This window comes from Salvelinus fontinalis, chromosome 33, assembly GCF_029448725.1.
Source record: "Salvelinus fontinalis isolate EN_2023a chromosome 33, ASM2944872v1, whole genome shotgun sequence".
Taxonomy (NCBI): Eukaryota; Metazoa; Chordata; class Actinopteri; order Salmoniformes; family Salmonidae; genus Salvelinus; species Salvelinus fontinalis.
Genome location: NC_074697.1, coordinates 49,703,748 through 49,717,761, shown reverse-complemented (window position 1 = coordinate 49,717,761; position 14,014 = coordinate 49,703,748). Strand labels below are relative to the sequence as shown.

The 14,014-nt window shown below is 41.8% G+C and overlaps 1 non-coding gene across 1 annotated transcript; it reads left to right on the top strand.

The window, feature by feature from the left end:
- Positions 1–5,917: 5,917 nt before the first annotated feature.
- LOC129832598 (small Cajal body-specific RNA 6) lies at positions 5,918–6,185 on the top strand. The gene has a single exon (XR_008755984.1). It is a non-coding gene; the product is annotated as a small Cajal body-specific RNA 6 (non-coding RNA).
- Positions 6,186–14,014: the final 7,829 nt, after the last annotated feature.

The window sequence follows — 14,014 nt, the reverse complement described above, 5'->3', positions numbered from 1 at the left end:
TGTTGAAAATACCAATAAGCATTCCAATTTTTTTTATGCAAAGTAGATTTTTTAATTGAAATATATGAAGTCAATCATTTGATAATCTATAGGCTAGAATAAATAAGGTCAAACGACCAGTGGATAAAATATCAGAATTGGGATGCCTGACTAAATGCAGCCATAGAGCTACATACCCAGCCTGACATTGGCAATTAGCTAATTGTTATTTTTATTTCAGTGTGGAGTCCGATGGGGGACTATGTTTCATGACGCTATAACAAGAGTGGACTGAGTGCTGCTAAACTCTGAATGTGCATGATGGGCTTACAGAGGTAATACCCTCTCCCTCAACGTCAACAAAACGAGCTGATCGTGGATTTCAGGAAACAGCAGAGGGAGCACGCCCCCATCCACATCGACAGGGCCGCAGTGGACTAGGTGGAAAGCTCCACGTTCCTTGGTGTACACATCACTGACAATCTTAAATGATCCACCCACACAGACAGTGCGGTGAAGGCGCAACAGCGAGGCTGAAGAAATTCAGAAGGTGAGGTCAGTACAGGTGCATCAAAGCTGGGACTGAGAGACTGAAAAACATCTATATATCTCAAGGCCATCAGACCGGCCTCCAACCAGGACCCTGCCCTGAACTTTAGTCAATGTCACTAGCCGGTTACCACCCGGTTACTCAACCCTGCACCTTAGAGGCTGCTGCCTATTTACATAGACATAGCATACTGGTAAGTTTAATCATGTTTACATACTGTTTTACCCACTTCATATGTATAGACTGTATTTTAGTCAAGGCCTATCCTATTTAACTATTGCTGTCCATATACTATTCTATCCTACGTATTATTCAGGTGTACTACTACTATATATACAGTACCAGTCAAAAGTTTGGACATCTACTCATTCTATGTTTTTTCTTAATTTTTAAGACATCAAAACTATGAAATAACACATATGGAATCATCTAGTAACTAAAAAAGTAAACAAATCAAAATGTATTTTAGATTCTTCAAAGTAGCCACCCCTTGTCTTCATGATAGCTTTGCACACTCTTGGCATTCTCTCAACCAGCTTCACCTGGAAGGCTTTTCCAACAGTCTTGGAGTTCCCACATATGCTGAGCACTTTTTGGCTGCTTTTCCTTCACTCTGTGGTTCAACTCATCCCAAACCATCTCAATTGGGTAGAGGTCAGGTGATTGTGGAGGCCAGGTTGTCTGATGCAGCACTCCATCACTCTCCTTCTTGGTCGAATAGCCATTACACAGGATGGAGGCCTATTGGGTCATTGTCCTGTTGAAAAACAAATGATAGTCCCACTAAGCGCAAACCAGATGGGATGGCGTATCGCTGCAGAATGCTGTGGTAGCAATGCTGGTTAACTGTGTCTTGAATTCTAAATAAATCACTGACAGTGTCACCAGCAAAGCACCATCACACCTCCTCATTCATGCTTCACGGTGGGAACCACACATGCGGAGATCATCCGTTTACCTACTCTGCATCTCACAAAGACACGGCGGTTGGAACCAAAAATATCAAATTTGGACTCATCAGACCAAAGGACAGATTTCAACCGGTCTAATGTCCATTGCTTATGTTTCTTGGCCCAAGCAAGTCTCTACCTCTTATTGGTGTCTTTTAATAGTGGTTTATTTGCAGCAATTTGACCATGAAGGCTTGATTCACACAGTCTCTTCTGAACAGTTGATGTTGAGATGTGTGTCAATTATCTGGAAACAGCTCTGGTGGACATTCCTGCAGCCAGCATGCCAATTACACGCTCCCTAAAAAATGTAGACATTTGTGGCATTGTGTTGTATGACAAAACTGCAGATTTTAGAGTGGCCTTTTGTTGTCCACAGCACAAGGTGCACCTGTGTAATGATCATCCTGTTTAATTAGTTTCTTGATATGCCACACCTGTCAGGTGGATGGATTATCTTGGTAAAGGAAAACTGCTCACGAATAGGGATGTAAACACATTTGTGCACAAAATTAGAGAGAAATAAGGTTTTTGGGGCATTTGGAAAATTTCTGGGATCTTCTATTTCAGCTCATGAAACCAACACTTTACATGTTGTGTTTATATTTTTGTTCAGTATATTAGCACAAAACAACCAGCTGTCAGTAGTCTCTGCAACATCAGGTAGAATTGACCAATGGGAAAACCGGTCTGGAATTGACCAATGGGAAAACTTTTAATGGCATAGACAAATAACTTTCAATCAAGAGCGTCTAACCTATAGCAGACACACCCACTCCTTTCGACACGCCCTCTGCATCGAGACCAGTACCAGACTCAGACGAAGATTTTTATGAATAAACTAAGATTGACAGCAGTCTGTCGTTTCCAATGGGAACAAATTAGTCATACTGGGCAGAACAAGCCAGGAGGTGGGCAGAGCCAAGCACAACCTAGTGAGATCCTAGTGCGCGTGTGCAATAACTCAATTTGCCTATGCACTCCTTCTAATAAATGTGTTTTTTTACAACTTTGGCAAAAGGTAAAGTCTACAGAACTTGGACAATTATAGCAAATTCTAGTTTTGGGAACAAAAAATTGTATTGAGATCAAATGTTTCATCGATGAGAAAACTGTCTGAATGCCAAAATCCATCTCTTTCAATCTTCTCCCACTGCCGGCCAGTGGATTTCCCTCACTGCCATATTTGGTAGTGAGTGGAAATGCCAAGCGGATGCTTCAAATTTATACATCCGGTGAAATATCTGTGACTCAGCTACGTACCTGTACTTGATTATTCACGTCATTCATAGCTAAGTGGTATAGTCGTTTTGCGTTCACAATGGACATAAATTCGCTCTGGCTATCTACTCCGATTTCAGAGCACTCTCGTCTGTGTGCCAGAGTGCAGAATAATTTATGAATTTACGAACGCTCAACAACCGTTTAATATGGCCGGTGTCAGTAAAAGTCTGCAAAAAAAGCATAATTCCATTGTTGCCAGTAGCACAGTTACCAACGCTCTGAATAACATGAAAGCAGTCTAATCAGCTCTGCTATGGCGAGTGAAATGGTCATAAAGAGATGTTTTCTCATTTGTGTCGAAGTAGCTAGCTTGTGTGCTTGACCGCAGTGCCATTGTGGTGGTCAGAACCCTACCCATCGGCCAGTGTGCGCTCAACATTCAGAGAGGGGAAACGTTCAGAATTTACGAATTGACAATCTGAAAATGCTCTGAATTTAAGAGCACACTGGCATTCCAGATTGAATTTAAGAACACAAAAATGTCTTGGTAGCAAGAGGTTGAAGAGGTTGCATAGCAACAGAATCAACTTCCGGTAGACAGACGTAACACCAGTATGCTCAACTGAAAGGATACCGTTCGTTTACAGAATACTAAAATGAACTAATAATTCCCGTGTGAATTTCCCGCAGGCTAGACGCTGTGTTGTGGACTGCACATTTTGTTAACAAAAGAAACAAGTCAATAAACGTTGCATAGTTAGATAGGTAGCCTGGTGGTTAGAACATTGGACTAGTAACTAAAAGGTTGCAAGATCGAATCCCAGAGCTGACAAGGTAAAAATCTGTCGTTCTGCCGCTTAACAAAGCAGTTAACCCACTGATCCTAGGCCGTCATTGAAAATAAGAATTTGTTCTTGTTAACTGACTTGCCTAGTTAAATAAATATATATTTATAATTGATATAATGGCAAGTTCAATGTATTAGTAGCCAACATATCGGTATGCTGTAATGATATGCAATGTGGTTCGTAAGGATAGCGTAGCCAACATAACGTGTAGTGTAAATAATGAATGAAAATGCATTACTTTAATACTTTGCTCAACATTTTCTTAACATTTGTCATAGTTAAAGCAATTCATTTGTATTCGCTCTCGTCGGACTTCGGCAGCATTTTTAACGCCATTTTATTCAAATTTGAAAATGTTGCGAAGCCACGCCCATTTCGTGAAGAATTGCATTATGGGCCATAGAAGTACGGAAATAGTGTCCTCTGCGTGTATTCTTCGTAATTTAGTATGACATCCGGGAACTTTTCACATATTAACCCTATCCTATCTATGACCAATAACCATACTCAAATTACGTCACAAATAGTACGGGTATTCAAACGCTTTCTAAAAAGAAGGAAAGCCAAAATGGTTGTAAATGTTAATTGAAGCTGGACCGACTGGAGTTGGTTAGCGAGATAGGCAGTTAACCTTGGGATATTTTAAACTGAAAAACAACAATAAAGCAAACACGGAACTGTTCATTTGTGTCTGAAGAATCGTTTAGATGGTGTGAGTTGATGGTTCTCGGTTTTTTCCCTAAATATTTTGGGCTTTCGTCTAGGCTGACGGATATTGACTGCCTTGATTAGCTACCATTTGCTTATTGGCTGCTAGCTATGTGGTTTTCATCAACTTTTTTCACAGCATCTAACGCCAAGTTAACAGAATTGGGCAGCTGAAAAACTACAGCATGTCAGGATCTTAGTGGATTTGTAAGTAGCTAACGTTAGTTACCAGTATTTTCTATTCCTCTTTTTGCTAACTACCAGCCTAACTAACGTTAATGACTTCGTGTTTGAAAACAGCTACCTAACTAGATAGCTTTAGCAGATAGACTTCTAGCTAGCTTGTCGTGCTATAGAAGTACTGTAACGTACAAACAACTTTAGTCCAACGTTAGCTAGCAAACACTAGCTACAAAGTAACTTAAAATATTTTTAGTTAGCTGGCATGTTTTGCTTAATGTTATAGTTAACATTAGTTTGCTAGCACTTTTGCAGGTATCACAACAACCTATGCTATACTTGTGAGAAACAAGTTTTGGTTTTTCATACCATTGAGTTTCGTCAATTTCTAAATTGTTTTTTGTTTGGTGTGGTCCTGTCAATGTTGAGTAAGTATATGCACCTGATTACACATATAAAAGTAGGCCAAGGCTACCTGGCCTGCGCGCAAATGTAGGCTTATAAATGTGCCCAATTTGGATATGTCTGACAGTATTTTTGATTATCTTAACAGTTCTAATGAGCTGCAGACTCTCAAAGTAAATTTTTCTTTACTTCAAAATGCAAGTAAACAGTGTTTTTAGAATCCATTGATAATGACAGTAGGTCCTCATTGTATTTCAAAAATATTTCGAGCTCTCTCCCTTTCAATAACCATTTTGCATGAAAGGTAAAAATGTAATGTTCTGATCCGATGGAAACGTCAAATTACTTGATTTACTTCATATCACTTGCACAAATAGCCTACAGCTGTGTCTGTTCCGAGTTCACTGGTGCAGTAAACTAAGGGCCCAGAATATTTTTATGAAATTGTGAGTTTCAGACACAGTTGGTAGTTCCTACAATGTTACAAGTACGTTGCAGACAGGTCATGCGTAGCCAATGTGATTTCTAGGATAGTAATTTTTAGCTGGATATTTTGTACCCGCAGGCTGCAATGTTATGTGATGGTTTATGTAGGCTATTACATAGTTGGCAGTGGCAATATAAGTAACATTTCGGTTTGTATCATTTTAATTTAGATTAACTAAATGACAATTGTTTTAATATAAAGACTATTATACATTTTTATTTTAGCCTATTACCGGCAACTTCAGGAGCGTAACGGAAGTATCTGCGAAGGCCAGCGGGAGGAGGGTCGGGAACAGGTTTTTCCCTTCTGGTTAGGCTATCTTCATCTCTGGCTCCTTATTGAGTCATTTGTGTCGTAATTATTTAATCAAACAGCGTGCTTAAAGCATCAGACAAGCTCGGTGTATATGTAGTTGATTTTATTAAACGCATGGGGAAAATACACTTTTTAAAATATCCACCATTCGATTGGTGGAAAGAAGAGACGTATTGATCGAACCAATATTGTTTTTAGCTGGGAACATCCCTAGACAGTTCTTAGGATGGGTTCAGCAGTTATAGCTTTCTATGATATGAGGTCATATGTTGGTCAATGATGTTATGTAAAAGGTCTGACGCCCAGTTCCACTCCCTGCTATCCATCGGCTCCCAACTGCCCCTGCTCTACCCCCAGCATGCTCTAGTTGTGCATCGTTGGACACAGGGGCTGCTGACATAGAGGATAACCTCACATCATGTGTCTCTAAGAGACCATGGAGTCACTGTGTTGATGGGCATCCAACAGAACCAATCACTAAGGAGTATCAAGCTGTGGTACGGGGCTGGGCCGCTGATATCAACTTTCAAACTGAGACCATACCTGTGACCATACTCAGTGTTTTCTTTCTTGTATATTTGTAGTCCTGGATAGCCTCATCCATATTGTCAATTAAGATAATCTGAGGTGATTGCATGGGTGGTCAGAGATTCTTATTGGTGAATAGATGCTGTATGTGGGCAATGGAATAGTTCTAATAGTGCAAACCCTGCCTGTCTGACACTCAACGTATTTCAAAGGAAACCAAATATTATTGGAACCCAGTTCTGAGATAGATTAGTGGTGTTGGAGGTTTGTCAACAGTGTTTTCCAATCTCTCCTCCCAGTGCTCAGGGCTTCAATTGTGGCACTGAATGGACCAGAGTCACCTTCAGGTGAGTGGACACCACCTTTTTATACCAATGGGTGTCTATTGTTTATAGTTTTACTAACATTGGTCATGGTCAAATTCCCTACCATCCTCCTTGAAAGTGTGCACATGCTCACCTATCCAACCGCAGTCCCATGAGTCTCCACTCGAGCGACTTGTTTTGATCCTCCCGTTTCCTTGTGTTCTCAGTCCCGATGGCAGTTATGTGGCGGGGGGCTCTGCAGGTGTGGAACGTCCTGACGGGCAAGTTGGACTGCACCCTGGGCCAGAACCACTGGTCAGTTTGATATAATGTATGTACATGCCGTAATGACGTCATGTTAAATTTTGCACTATCCGTGCAACACAGCATTACTAAACTAGCCCACAATGTTTGCTGTGTGGATCGAGCAGTCAACAAGTCGATATATGCATCGCTAGAAGCACTGCATCGCAGTGCTTAAAGTATCACTACAAACCCAGGTTTGATCACAGGCTGTGTCACAACCGGGCCGTGGCCAGGAGACGATTCACAATTGGCCCAGTGTCGCCCAGGTTAGGGGAGGTTTTGGCCGACCAGGATTTCCTTGCTCTAGCGACTCCTTGTGGCGGGCCGGGCGCCTGCAAGCTGACCTCTCTCGCCGGCTGGATGGTGTTTCCTCCGACACATTGGTGCGGCTGGCTTCCAGGGTTAAGCAAGCAGTGTGTCAAGAAGCAGTGCGGCTTGGCAGGGTCGTGTTTCAAAGGAAACATGGGACTCGAGAGGCGAAGGTCGAGGGCCATCGCTGCAAGTCCCCTACGGACAAGACTAACAACCAATTGGATATCACGAAATTGGGGAGGGGGAAAAATGAAGAAAATCCTCTATGGTGCTGTCATAGAAGCCATTATGGCACAGATGAAGGGAACTTTCTCCATCTCTGAGGTAAGGGGTACCTACCTTCTACCTGAAACTCCTGTTCTGCTCAATTCTGAAGTTCTGTTTTCTCTTCTCTCTCAGCTCGGCCATCAACTCTGTGTCCTGGTCACCGTCGGGAACCTACGTGGTCAGTGTGGAGAAAGGCAGCAAGGCCGTGCTCTGGTCCGACATGTGATTGGCTCTGCTCTAGCCCTCTGCCATTGGCTGACTGTCTGTCTGGACTGTTCAATGGGGGCATAGACTGGACAAGGGGTTCTCTAGCCCCACCCTCTAATGTCCGACCCCCCCCCATTACTTTCCCTCACTGGCATTGGACCATTCTGTGCTCAAATGCGTGGGGAGTGGCTTGCCAATAGGAAGGAGGTTATCTGGTGGCCCATGGGTGGGCAGCAGAGATTTAGTTGGTGTCCAGTTGGAAGTGTCAGTGGAAGAGCCATGAAGGCAGTTCTCTTTAAGTAAAACGCTATCATATATCCATTTGAAATGATATCCAACCAAGGTGAGTGAGTCACAGTGGAACTTATAAAACAGTTGCCAAATTGCCACTATAACCAGAGCTGAATAATCTGTTTTTACAGCTGCAATTGGACACGTCGTCAGTTTTACATGACCTTGGGGTGGGCATAGGCTTTTAATGTTGAAGTCTGTCAGCTTTTGAAAAACTGGGCCCAGGAGAAGCAATCTGATATGATTCCCGCCATCGGATAGAATTAAATGCACAGAAATTGAATGGGTGTATCATTGACTTGAATGGGGATGCCCGTTTGATTCACACTATTTCTATACATTTAATCCTATCTAATTGCTGAGCATTGAGGTTGTCAGGGGTCATTTAATACTGTAGTTCAGTGCTCTTCAACCCTTGTCCTGGCTACCCACAGGGCCTGTTAGGTGGTCCTTATAGCTCTGCACCAACACATCACATCAAGTACTTGAACTGGGCTGGAGAAAAAGCATGGGTCCATGGGATTGAAAAACACTGCTGTAAGGAGTGTGAAGACATGTTGTTGTGGACAAGACTACACACAATTCTCCATAAACTCATGTGCCAATCACAATGAACATGCCCTCGTGCGCACACACAGGATCAACGGGTTGAGGCTAGTGCCCCGTTTATTGTAGTCTGGCAAAAAAGCACACGATAATGAATCATTCCTCCGTCTAAATCATAATCATACATGAAAGGCCAAATGTAGCTATATTAACACGATGAACGTATAGTTTTACATATAATCAGTTCAGAGAATACTTTATTTTACAGTAACGTGAACCAAGGCTCAAATGGATGGCGGCATTTGCGCAAAACTGAAAGCGCGATCCAACGCATTTAACCATGGAAAGAAGTCTGGGAATATTAACAGTGTAGCTATTCCCGCCGCAATGCAATCAAACAGCCAGTACAGGGACAAGGTGGAGTCGCAATTCAAAGTCTTACAATCTCTCTCCACCAGGTGTAGCACTTCTCATTTAAAAACAAGAAATGGACAGTGACGGGGGTAAGGGGGGGATAACTAGTCATTTTTTTCGTCATCATTGCATGTGATCATTTTTTAAGATCACTTAAGCACCGCCCTAAAAACCCGATTATTATTATTTATTTTCATTTGCATTATTTTCGCTTCCCCACCCGATACTTTTAAAAAGACCCGACATGGCTCATTGCCTACTTGAATTATGCTGAAACTGGCAGTGTTTAGGTCATGTAATCGATTTTGTTGGAAAGGGGAGAAATTGTGCATTACATTGGTGTTGATCTGGAAGTATTACGTTTTTGGGGCGCTAAAATAAGGACAATTGTACGGACCAAGGCGATGTGTGAGTTTACATTACTTGGTTATTGTGCAGCGGAGGAAAAAAATACCTGTATGCCTATGGATGTGTAGCTAGCTATCTTAACGATCGGTTTAATGACCCAAATGTTTGGTATACATATTAGTTCAGAACCTAGCTATGAACCTTAGCTATCATAGCCAGTTGTTTCAACTTAAACAGTCTGAATGACATTAATGAATCCTATGGACTGAGTAGTAAATAATATAATTTTGTGCCAAGGATGCAAGTCGTATATACATGTGGTTATTACCATGCATGGGATCCCCACATTGTAGCATGTACATTTAATATATTCACTGATCATGTACTCTACCTTGGCAAATAAAAGGTGCAGTTCAGGTATGAATGTCTGAGATTTCAGTCATATCCAATACCAGGAGTATCAAATTCCAGTCTGAATGATGCTGTGTCTGCATTACAATTGTACACTTCAGTGTTTACCAATCTTGGTCCTGGGTTATCAATGATTGCACATTAACTATTAGACTAGAAACAGGATTTAACTAGTTAAAGGATGATTTGTAATTCATATAATAATAAAAAAAAACAGTACACCACACTTCCTATGCATGTAAATACTCTAAAACCAGTTAATCTCAATATCTAATGCCCGTCAACTGCATTGATCTGATAAACAGGATAGGTGTAGTATTTCATCAGAGACTTAATTTCAACCAGTAGAGAATGTGAAACGCTTTATTGGAAGTTCATTATCCAGGTGTTAAAGACATGCATTATAAATACCAGTTTAATCTGTGCATTATAAAAACGGAGGAAGAAAGAGGTGGTGTGAGGTGTAAAAGACAGAAAGGGATAGAGGTGAGACATTGGAGCAGGGAAGGCAGCATATAATTAATGAATTACAGTGCAACCCAAATATTCTCTCAGTTCATCACAATTACGTAACCTTTGGGCTGACTATAGACACTTATCTTAAAAGCGGGTGAGGTGGTGATGGGACTGGGGGTTGGCATCCTCTCCCATCAAAACATATCTGCAGACGAGAGACAACATGTTTAAGCCTTGTTTTTATTTTAACATTGTTAGTCATAATCAGGAAGTGAAATACAAAACTGACCTTGGATCATTAACTCTGGGACTTCTGTACTTCAATGTAAAGCATTTCTTTAATAATACTTCCTGTTGACCAGACCAGGTGACCTCTCATCTGATCATGCTGGGCCCTCTATGTTGCCAGTTCAGATGCGGGAGGGGTTCACTGACACAGCTGATTTAAATCTAGAGGATTTAGGGAGAAGGGAGAGGGACTTTTTGAGAAAATAAGGTAGTTAAAGCCACCGTGTTCAACAGGAATCTGTGTGTGTGGCCTCACCTGGTGTCCACACCACACTAAGTTGCTGCAGAGTCCTTTATGCTGATAAACATGCAGACACACGAGGACAAACAATATTGCGTAGTTATAGAAATAATGAAGTGTCTTACTATTCACCATGGTTGGCCCTCTTGCCTATTCTTTGAAGGTGGAAGGAGCCACAGTTATACACCTGAGCCTGCTTACTGCACAACACAATCCATCAATCAGATTGATACATGACTGTGGGTTATAGGGTGTCTAAATGTTCTACATTTTCTCAATATGGGTGATTTAAAATAGCCTGTTTTGTTTTTGTACAGACATCACACCCTTACCTAAACAGCACCCTCACCTGAGAAGTAGAAATCAAAAGGAGAGAAACTGGGAATTTTATAACTGCAGTTGAGATTGCAATAAAAATATTCTTCCATTTACTTAGCTATGTGAATGACTCTTAAAAGAGCCTTTGGTTGTGCATAGTGTAGTCTATGGTGTTGCCAAGGAACAGCACCCTCTTCGAAGAAGTAGGAGGTGAAGATCTCCCGCACACGGATTGCCTCTTGCTGCGTTGTTGGACCTCAGCCTTGAAACATCCTGCAGAGCAGCAGACTTCTCCTCTGGCACACAGCGGCGAGCTGCAGGTCCCCTCCTGGTCCACCCTCATGAAGTTATGCAGGACACAGGTAGCTTTCACACACCTGAATTCCTCCAGGAGGCAGTCGCAGGTGGCCCTGGTCACCAAACCCTGCAATGCCCTACACATTAACTGTAGGCAATTGTTTTGAAGGAATCTCCAGCTACAAGGTATCTGTAGGAATATGGAAGACAATGTAATAATTTGACTTTTACATCACCAGGTCATTGTGGACAACTAAAGTATAATATCCCTGATAACAAATCATGATAACATTGGATTGATAGATGCATGGGCACACATGTGTAGCATGTGACAATAACAGGATCATATCAAGGATAGCGTCACAAATGAATACATAAATACCACTTGATGAGTTGATCATTTGAATCAGCTGTGCAAAAACAAAAATGTGCACCCCTTTGAGTCCCCAATACTGAGAACCACTGCTCTTCATATGTAGACAGGCTTTCATAGCTCTTAATCTGAGTACAGAAAACCTCACAAGAAACAGACTTCATTATAGTCAAATTACACCTCACTGAATATTATGTTACTGTTATCCCCATCCTCACTTCTAGGGACAGGAACTACACAAAAGTACCTGCCCTATCCAGAATAGCCTACTCTCACTGATAGTTGGGGCTTCTATCCTATCACCCTCCTCCATGGCTGTTAGCTAGCTACCTATCTACAAAATAATTTAGTTTTTTTTTTTTTCGTGATAAATACATCAAGATAGCTAGCTAATATGAAGTTAGGTAGATGGTGATATTTAATTCACTTAGCTAGTTATCTATACAGTATGTGAAGTTAGCTAACGTAAACTCACCCCATTCCGTACAAATGTGCGCAACCGCAACATTCAAACGAGGCTACAAAGAAAACTAATGGGACTGTAGAGACTGTTGACTTCAAAATCGGGGGTGTGAACTAGGTTTCTATACAAGCGTTGATCGACATGGCAATGGCTATAGTATTGGAGAAAAGTTGAAAAAAACGGACCGTCTGTTACATTGTGTCATGTCGAACGTACAGCACGCATAAAGCAACTATTTCTGTCTTACAATCTCTCTCCACCAGGTGTAGCACTTCTCTCATCGTTTAAAAACAAGAAATGGACAGTGACGGGGTAAGGGGGATACCTAGTCCTTTTTTTGCGTCATCATTGCATTGCGATCATCATTCTCAAAGCCGCTGTTTACTTCTAAGATCACTTTAGCACCGCCCTAAAAACCCGATTCAAATTCGACACAAACCTTCAAATAGGTATGTAATGACACATTATATAAACTCTTTATAGTGTTTTATTTACATTTTAGAGGCGATAAGGTGATAAGTTGGACAGATTGAGTGAAAAAAAGCAATTTTCCCACACAACATCTCTCCTTCTCACTATCACGCATTAGTTTCGCTTCCCCACCCGCCATTTTTAAAAAGACCCGACGGGGCTCATTGCCTGCTTGAATTATGCAGAAACGGGCAGCGTTTAGGTCATGTAATTGATAATGTTGGAAAGGGGAGAAATTGTGCTTTACAATGGTATTGACATTACAGTTGGTCTGGAAGTATTACGTTTTTGGGGCGCTAAAATAAGGGCAATTGTACGGACCAAGGCGATGTACGAGTTTACGTTAGCTCATTTGAGTTAGCCAACACTGTAGCTAGTTAGCTAATAATACATTTTCAAAATGTATTTACTTACTTGAATAGGTCCTCCCAGCTATCTGTACAATTGGAAACAGGGCAGAAACGTTTGTTTGTCACCAGAGCATTTAGAGGATATTACTATTGAACTATGTACCCATTAATAACTAGACCTTCATACAAACTTGCTTTGCTGAATTCTTAACGCACAATCGAACATGCTGCCAGCACGCCTACAAGCTAGTCACAATGGGCGGCCTAAGCGGCAATTTGCAGAGCATCAAACCGCAAGGCTCTCCAGAGGGTGGTGCGGTTTGCACAACCCATCACCAGGGGCAAACTACCTGCCCTCCATGACACCTACAGCACCCGATGTCACAGGAAGGCCAAAAGGATCATCAAGGACATCCTTCCCAGAAGAGTGGAGACTGTTATAGCAGCAAAAGGGGGAATTGAAAAGATGAGCGACCCAGTGATGTGTGTGCTTTGGGGACCTTTAACAGAATGGCAGAACGGGTGTTGTATGTGGAGGATGAGGGCTGCAGTGGATATCTCAGATAGGGAAGAGTGAGGCTTAAGATGGTTTTATAAATAAGCATCAACCAGTGGGTCCTGTGACAGGTATGCAGAGAGATGACCAGTTTACAGAGGAGTATAGAGTGCAGTGATGTGTCCTATAAGGAGCATTGGTGGCAAATCTGATGGCTGAATGGTAAAGAACATCCGCCGCTCGAGAGCACCCTTACCTGCCGATCTATAAATTACGCCTCCGTAATCTAGCATGGGTAGGATAGTCATCTGAATCAGGGTTAGTTTGGCAGCTGGGGTGAAAGAGGAGCAATTACAATAGAGGACACCAAGTCTAGATTTAACTTTAGCCTTCAGCTTTAATGTGCTGAGAAGGACAGTGTACCGTCTAGCCATACTCCCAAGTACTTGTATGAGGTGATTACCTCGAGCTCTAAACCCTCAGAGGTAGTAATCACACCTGTGGTGAGACCGTGCTACCATGCTACTCTTTGTACAGTTTTATACACTCAGCAGAGAACGTTCTCTCTCTCCATTCAGCTCCACTCTAATCTTGAGGAGTATTTCTTTAAAACATGCATCCAATCCTCTTGAGCCCTTACATAACTAGACCAATCATATGCTTCAATGTGCCGCGGTTCA